This window comes from Phalaenopsis equestris, unplaced genomic scaffold, assembly GCF_001263595.1.
Source record: "Phalaenopsis equestris unplaced genomic scaffold, ASM126359v1 Scaffold000002, whole genome shotgun sequence".
NCBI classification, from domain to species: domain Eukaryota; kingdom Viridiplantae; phylum Streptophyta; class Magnoliopsida; order Asparagales; family Orchidaceae; genus Phalaenopsis; species Phalaenopsis equestris.
The window spans coordinates 3,525,021-3,532,304 of NW_018164444.1; the positions used below are offsets into that span (position 1 = coordinate 3,525,021).

Here is a 7,284-nt window from a genome sequence, read left to right on the forward strand (position 1 = left end):
CTGTGTTGTTTGTGGGTGTTATCTTAGAACCACATCAGTTTGAAATGCCATGTGATGTGGTGAATATGACTACATTGAAGGATGATTGCTGTGAATTTCATGTTTTGTATGACATTATTGTTCGCAATCTTTTCAGAGTTATAGCATTATACATTTAGCAAAGCTTTAGAGTGTAGCATTTATTTTTATTACGGAACTGTGTAGTGTTAAATAAAGAGAACTTCGAATCCTGCATTTGGCATTTTTCTCTTCTTTTAGTACAACATTACAAAACTCTTATGATAAGCTACATATTTTTAATATCTGTTTGTTGGGGCCTAAAAATTGATAAGTTGTAGAAAGATCTTACTACAAAGTATTGGTTTTTTGACTTCCAACTTAAAGGTGATTCTGAGTTGCAATCAGCAAGTTTTTGTTTCCAAGAAAATGTATCGTCTAATATTCTGTGGCCATGTGCTTGTGCAATGGGGATTCTGTTATTGCTCTGTATTTACTTGTATGTCTCCCAAAAAAATTTACCAACAACCTAATCTTAAAGGTGCAAAAAAAATCAAATTTTCCTGTAAATTTTCTTTTCCTTTGTTTTCATTTTTTTTACTCTTCGAATGTTAAATGCCATCCACTTCTTTTCATTTTTTTCCTTTTATTGTGTAAACTGTATTGGACTCATGATCTGGTAATTAAAAGCTTTACTTCCTATCTAGGAATGTTGAGATATGAAGAGGATAATTCTGAACATGTGCTACAATATGAATTAGGTATTAAATGCCCCTTTAAGAACACTTTAAATTTATAGGTGTGCTGCTTTTTATCCCGATTTCTAAGATAGGAGAAATTATATTTTTGGATAGCTATCATTTCAATTTCAAATAGAGGGCTTACATAGAAATGCTATGATATAGGGGAAAACGCTTAAGAAATTTCTTTAGAAAACATAGAGCAAACTTGCTGGCCCTGAGAAATAAAAATACTTTGACTTTCCCAGGATCATACCATACATGATAAATCTCGTATCAAAATGTTGAACTATCATCATTATGCTGACCATCATGAGTAGCCTTATTCTGGATATTTGGGTTTTCCTTTTCCCATTCTTTCCTATTGAGAGTTAGAGGTATTGAATTTATTTATGCATGATTTTACATAATTTCATGCCATGTTACCTTTGATCAACACCGTTTCCTTTGTAATCTTGTTAAATTAGTTCTATCTACTCATCATTGTTCATCTTCCTACTATATGATATATTACATTGTAAGTTGATACTACAACTAGGACCAAATAGCACTTATGCATGATAGCATTCTCAGACTTGTAGTGATCATATTGTTGAATAGTGTTCCCGCCCTTGAAACTGCTTGAGTGACCCATGGTTGCAATGCAATTGACTTCCTAATAAACTTGCAACAATAAATTAATGCACCTGAAAATATTAACGGGTCTCCAAGACCACAATATTGTCAGATCTAAGTAAAAAAATTTGCAAACCGGAGACAAGTAAAGAATGGATAGTCAGAATTTTTAACAAACTTAGACAACATCAAGAACTCTCTTCTGCTAATATTTTGAAATCCTTATTAAAGAAGGTTGCTGTGATTTTTTCCATGATTGTTATCTCCCTTTAATTGCTTTCTTGACTCGTGATAATGTCATGGATGCTGTCCATATCCTTTTCTTCTTCCAGCAGTTCAAGATTTCCATTCCTTACGAGTCTATGCAATGATTTCTTGATCCTAACATGTAAATGACCAATTCCAAGGTTTAATGATTGATTTCAGTCAACCCTGCTAGTAAATAAGAATAACGTTAGGTAGATCACTACCCATTTGGGGGCGCGGTTCACCCGTGGCGCGTTCTGCTGCCGCCATACGGAAGTGTTTGGTTCAGAGTTTTGGGGGCGGTGGGAAGCTTTTTAATAACACACGGTCTGCGGGTTTGACCCCCAGCAGTTCGCGCCTCTTCGCCTTATTTTGTCAAAGTTCTCCTCTTCTGCCCTATCTGTTCCGCGGAACGCTCTCGCATTCCTCTTTTGCCCTAAGCGGTACAGAGGTGCTTCTTCCTAACCGTCCCGCTCTCGCATTCTTCTTCCCTAACCGTCCCTCTCTCACATTCTTTTCGGACCTCTGTGCTTCTTCCTCCGGTATCCTCAAGAGCTGATTTTATTGAAATAGAAAATGATACATAAAAGGTTATATAAGAAGAGCCCAAAAGAGGCACCCTACCATACGATACAAGTACAGTAATACCCCAACAAAAAGATACAGGTAGACTCAATAAAATTTAAAACAAATTTAAAACATGTAGAAAAAAAAGTAGCTAGGGACGAACCAGTTTAGTCCTGCCCTTTCCTCTAGTTTTAGGAGCGGAACCAGATAATAAACTTTGAAGAGCTAGGTCATTTCCAGGAGTCACCAAAGTATCATCCATTAAATTTCCAAGTTGAAAAGTAGCTAGGGACGAACCAATTTAGTCCTGCCCTTTCCTCTAGTTTTAGGAGCGGAACCAGATAATAAACTTTGAAGAGCTAGGTCATTTCCAGGAGTCACCAAAGTATCATCCATTAAATTTCCAAGTTGGAGTGAGCCCCTAGCCTTCTTCCGCCGAGATTTGAATAGAACCTGTGGGACTATTCTGATTTTTAGTTCAAACATTATCTGTTGTAGTATGGTCAGGAGAAGGGATCTCAGGGGCAGACATCAACTCCTATTTTGTGGTGATTCCCTCCTTAGGTTGGCTTTCATCAGGTTTGCTGGGAGTGTGTTCAGGCACATGGGGTGCACTAATAGTGTGTTCTTGCTTTTGACTATTGGTTCTCAACTGTGGGTGCAATTTGAAACATTTCTCCTGCGAGTGTCCAAACATCTTGCAGTGCTTGCAGTAATATGATTTTTGTTCCATAATAATTTTTTGCCAATAACCATCGTGAGCAGATCCAAGTCAGACTTCTTATACATCTGGTAGTATAATATCTCGTTCAATCGAAATCCTTGCAATAGAGGGCCTATAGAAATGAACTATAGGTAAGTCTACCTGGAAAAGTTTTTCAAGGATAGTCCCAATTGCATATAAGATAGGTAGGTCAAAGAAATGAAGCTCGAGTTCAGGTAATGAGAACCAGACAGGTGCAATTGGGGGTTCTTGACTGAGATCAAACTTAGGGGTCCATTTGAGCAATTTCATATGTTTGCCCTTAATTGTGATGAATTTTTTTAAGAAAATTCTCGTGTAATCATCTTCTGTGCTCAGCTGTATCATAACATGTTTTCCTTCGAAATGACCCACCTGCCAATCCCCAACCAGTTTGAAATCTTTAAAAACCTTCATGATGATCTCCATCTTAGGGCAACCTAATTTGAACTTTCAAACTAGTGTAAATTTATATTTTCCTGCACGAGTTGAAATTTCAACGTCAGAAAAAAAATTATTACTTTGCCCGTCTTTTTCTCTACTTTTTTAATGAGGTTGCAATCGCCATTTCCTGCAACAGAATCATGGTAAATCTATGAGAATACTGCACTATCTGCGAGGTGAACCACTGTAGCATAGGAGGGTTTGGCGGGGTTATCTCCGGTGAGGGCGGCGGCGTAGGAAAGCTGCATGGGCGTCCGACGGCTCTGTTGCAAACGACAGAGGCAGAGCTGAGCAGACCTGACAGCACTGTTGCAAAGAAGACGTGGCAGGGTGTTGAGCGGTCGAGCGGCTCTGTGGCAGATGAGACGCAGCAAGGTCGATCGGCTCTGTCCCAGACTAGATGCAGGCTTGAGCGGCTCTGTCGCAGATGCAGGCTCGGAGACGACTGCAATAACCGTCAGACTAGACGGGAAAGCAAACGCGAGACGACTCGAGGAAGCAGAGGGCGCGAGAAGAAGCGATGTGAGTAAATCCCGAAGCTGACTAGACGTGAAAGCAAACGCGAGACGACTCGAGGAAGCAGAGGACGCGAGAAGAAGCGATGTGAGTAAATCCCGAAGCTGAAAGACGCTAGGGTTCGCCATGGGGCGGAACCCTAGCAGAGCGGAACGACGACATGTTTCACATATATATATACGTGTGTATATATATATATATATATATATATATGTGTATAAAAAACAAAAACTCAAGGGCTAATATATTAAAGTGAAAAAGATATAGAAATGTTGTATGAGAGGGCATACAAGAAAACCCAACTCACACAATACAACACACACAAATCCCAAATAAATAAAAAATACATAAATGTTAAAAACCAAAAAGCCATCAAAGGGCGCAAAAGTGCTAGGAACGTGCTATTTTAGTCCTCCCTTTGCCTCTAGTTTTCAGAATTGAGTCGACTAACAAATTAATAAAGTGAGTATGATTGCCCGAAGTGACCAAAGTATCATCCATCAGATTCTTGAGCTCAAGAGGTCTCCATTTTTCTTCTTCCTCTTGGATGTGTAGATCTGTCATTTCTTATCCGATGATTGACTCATCTGATCAATAGATTGTTCTAAAATTGGCCGGACAGGTGTAGGCTGTTGCACATAATGATCCCTATGAGCCTGGGCAGATTTTTCCCTGAGTAGCTTTTACAGCTTGCTCGACCTGATAAGGCGGTAGTGAAGCAGGAGAAGGATTGCCCCCTTAGAAGTATTGCCACCTGTAATATCAGTGATATGTTCTAGGGCAAGTGGGGTCCGAAGAATCTCTCTCTCACCCACGATAGGAGGTTCCAAAGACAGCTGAATGGTTGTCATATTGCCTGCAAGAATAGTGACGTCTTCGGGGGTATTTTTTGATATACATATACATACTTACACACACACACACACACATATATTAGAAAAGCCCAAGGGATAATATATTAAAGTGGAAAAGATATAGAAAGATTGTATGCTTCTAGTTCTCGGAATTGAGCCGGCTAATAAATTTGTAAGGTGAGTACCATTGTCTGAAGTAATTAAAGTATCATCCATTAGATTCGTGAGCTCAAGTAGGTCTTCATTCTTCTTCTTCCTCCTGGGTGTATAGACCTGTCATTCCTCATCCGATGATTGACTCATCTGATCAGTAAATTGTTCCAAGTTGGCCGGGACAGGTGTAGGCTGTTGCACATCATGATCTCCATGAGCCCGAGTAACATTTACAGCTTGCTCGACCTGATGAGGCGCTAGTGAAGCAGCGACAGCAATATTGCCACTTGTAATATCGGTGATAGATTCTAGGGCAAGTGGGGTCTGAAGAATCTCCCTCTCACCCATGATAGGAGGTTCCAAAGACTGCTGAAGAATGGTTGTCATATTGCCTGTGAGAATAATGACATTTTCGAGGGTATCCTCTTGATGATAAAAAATGTTAATAACTTGGAGCTGATTAGGAAGAGATGAAATCGCTGCCTCTGGCGGAGCACTGTCTTTTTGGTCTGAGGTGTGGGTGTAGATGGTGACATTGAGAATTGAAGTGGCCGAACATAAGATAGTTCGAAAAGTACGAAGGAAAATGCTCAATCATTACCTTTTGCCAATATCCATGATGCTGTGTGCCCAACTAAATTTTCTTAGAAACAGATGAAGTGATGTCTCTTTCAACAAGTACTCTGGCTTCAGATGGACAGAAAAAATTAAAAGTAGGAATGCCCGTTTTGAGTGGCTTATCATAAGCTGAGGCAATATCGTACACAATTTTTTGAGTAAAATAATGAAATTTTAGACCAGAGAGGCGAATCCAGACCGGAATGATTGGAGGTTGTCTGAGGGTCAAAATTCATAGACCATTTCAAAATTTTTATTGCTCTGTTATCAATCCAGATTATCCTTCTAGCAAGTAAACACTTATAATCCTCTTCATTATTAATTTGTGTGAAAATGTGTCTTCCATCTTACAGTCTAATTTTCTACTCCCCAACTAGGTGCATAAACTCAAGTTCCTTACGAATCAGCTCCATTTTGTGATGACCATATAAAAATTTCCTTACTAAATTCAGTAGACTGGAGGAAGCAAGTTGAATACCTTCACCTTCTGTAAAAGAGATAGCAGACTTCTCATTCTTCCTATCAGATTTCTTGATATCCTCTGCACACTCAAATGAAGGAGGGAAAGAACACGATTTAGGTGTACCTGAGGCGTGGACACCCGCAAGGGCTACATACGATATGTTTGAAGCCATCGTCAATATATGGAGATGCGACGTTAAAAATAGTGAAGAAAGCAAAACAAAGAGCAAAGGCTGAATCCAGAAAACACGGAGCATGAGCGGAAACCCCTTTGAGAAAGCTCTGTGAATTTAGCTCGAGCAGAAAGGACGCAAACGTGGGTCAGACATGGCGCAGCCAGACGACAGAAGCGGACGACGCGAGGACCCCTGTGAATTCAACTCGAGCAGAAATAATGCGAGCTGTTGAGCTGGGTCAGTCGGACACCCTTCAGCCTGCAACGAAGCACCGCAGAAGACGAGCCAGACGACGCAACCCGATGAAATCACTACGATAGAAGAAGACGACGAGAGCTCTTTAACCAAACGAAAATGACGACGAATGTGAAGTTGAGGACATCAGAGTACGACGCGAGAAATATCGTAGAACACACAAGGGTTCGCCATGAGGCGAAACCCTAACAGAGCGGAGACGACGACACATCATATTGTATTTTATATATATATATATATATTTATAGAAAGCCCAAAGACTAATATATTAAATATAAAGAATGATACATATACAATGTGTGGGAGAGCTCAAGCATGACACATTTCCCACACGATAAACAAAAATGGTTCCAAAATGAGAAAATACAGAGAAGTACATGAGAGACGTAAAGAAAAAGCCTAAAAGTGTCTAAATACGTAGTATTAGGTAGCTAGAGAGCGACCCAATTTGGCCTTGCCTCTGCCTCTAGTTCTAGGGAAGGAGCCAATTAATAAATTGGTAAGATGTGTGCCATTCCCAGTAGTAACCAATGTATCATCCAATAAGTTCTCGAGCTCGATTCGGCCTTCATTCTTTTTTTTTCCTCCTGGAATAGACCTGCCATTCCTCATCCGATGATGATTGACTCATTTGACCAATAGATTCCAAAGTTGGTCGAACATGTGTAGGCTCTTGTTCATCATGATCCTACCAGTTGATCTTTTATTGAATTAAAATAGCACTCTCGTGTGTCTTAGCATGTAAATGAGTATTATTCAATAACAGTGGGTGATATAAGCATGACTGTATTTGTAGCTGTGGTGGTATAAACACGACTGAATCTGTAGCTGTAGTATGTTGTTCTTCGTCAGGAATTGCAGTGTTGGAAAGAGGATTATGTTGCATCTTCTCAGCAGGA

At 39.9% G+C, this 7,284-nt stretch overlaps 1 protein-coding gene across 1 annotated transcript in view; it reads left to right on the plus strand.

The window, feature by feature from the left end:
* The window catches only part of LOC110034398 (ferredoxin-dependent glutamate synthase-like), a 28,038-nt gene that overhangs the window by 9,526 nt on the left and 11,228 nt on the right, over nucleotides 1-7,284 (plus strand). The window lies entirely within an intron of this gene.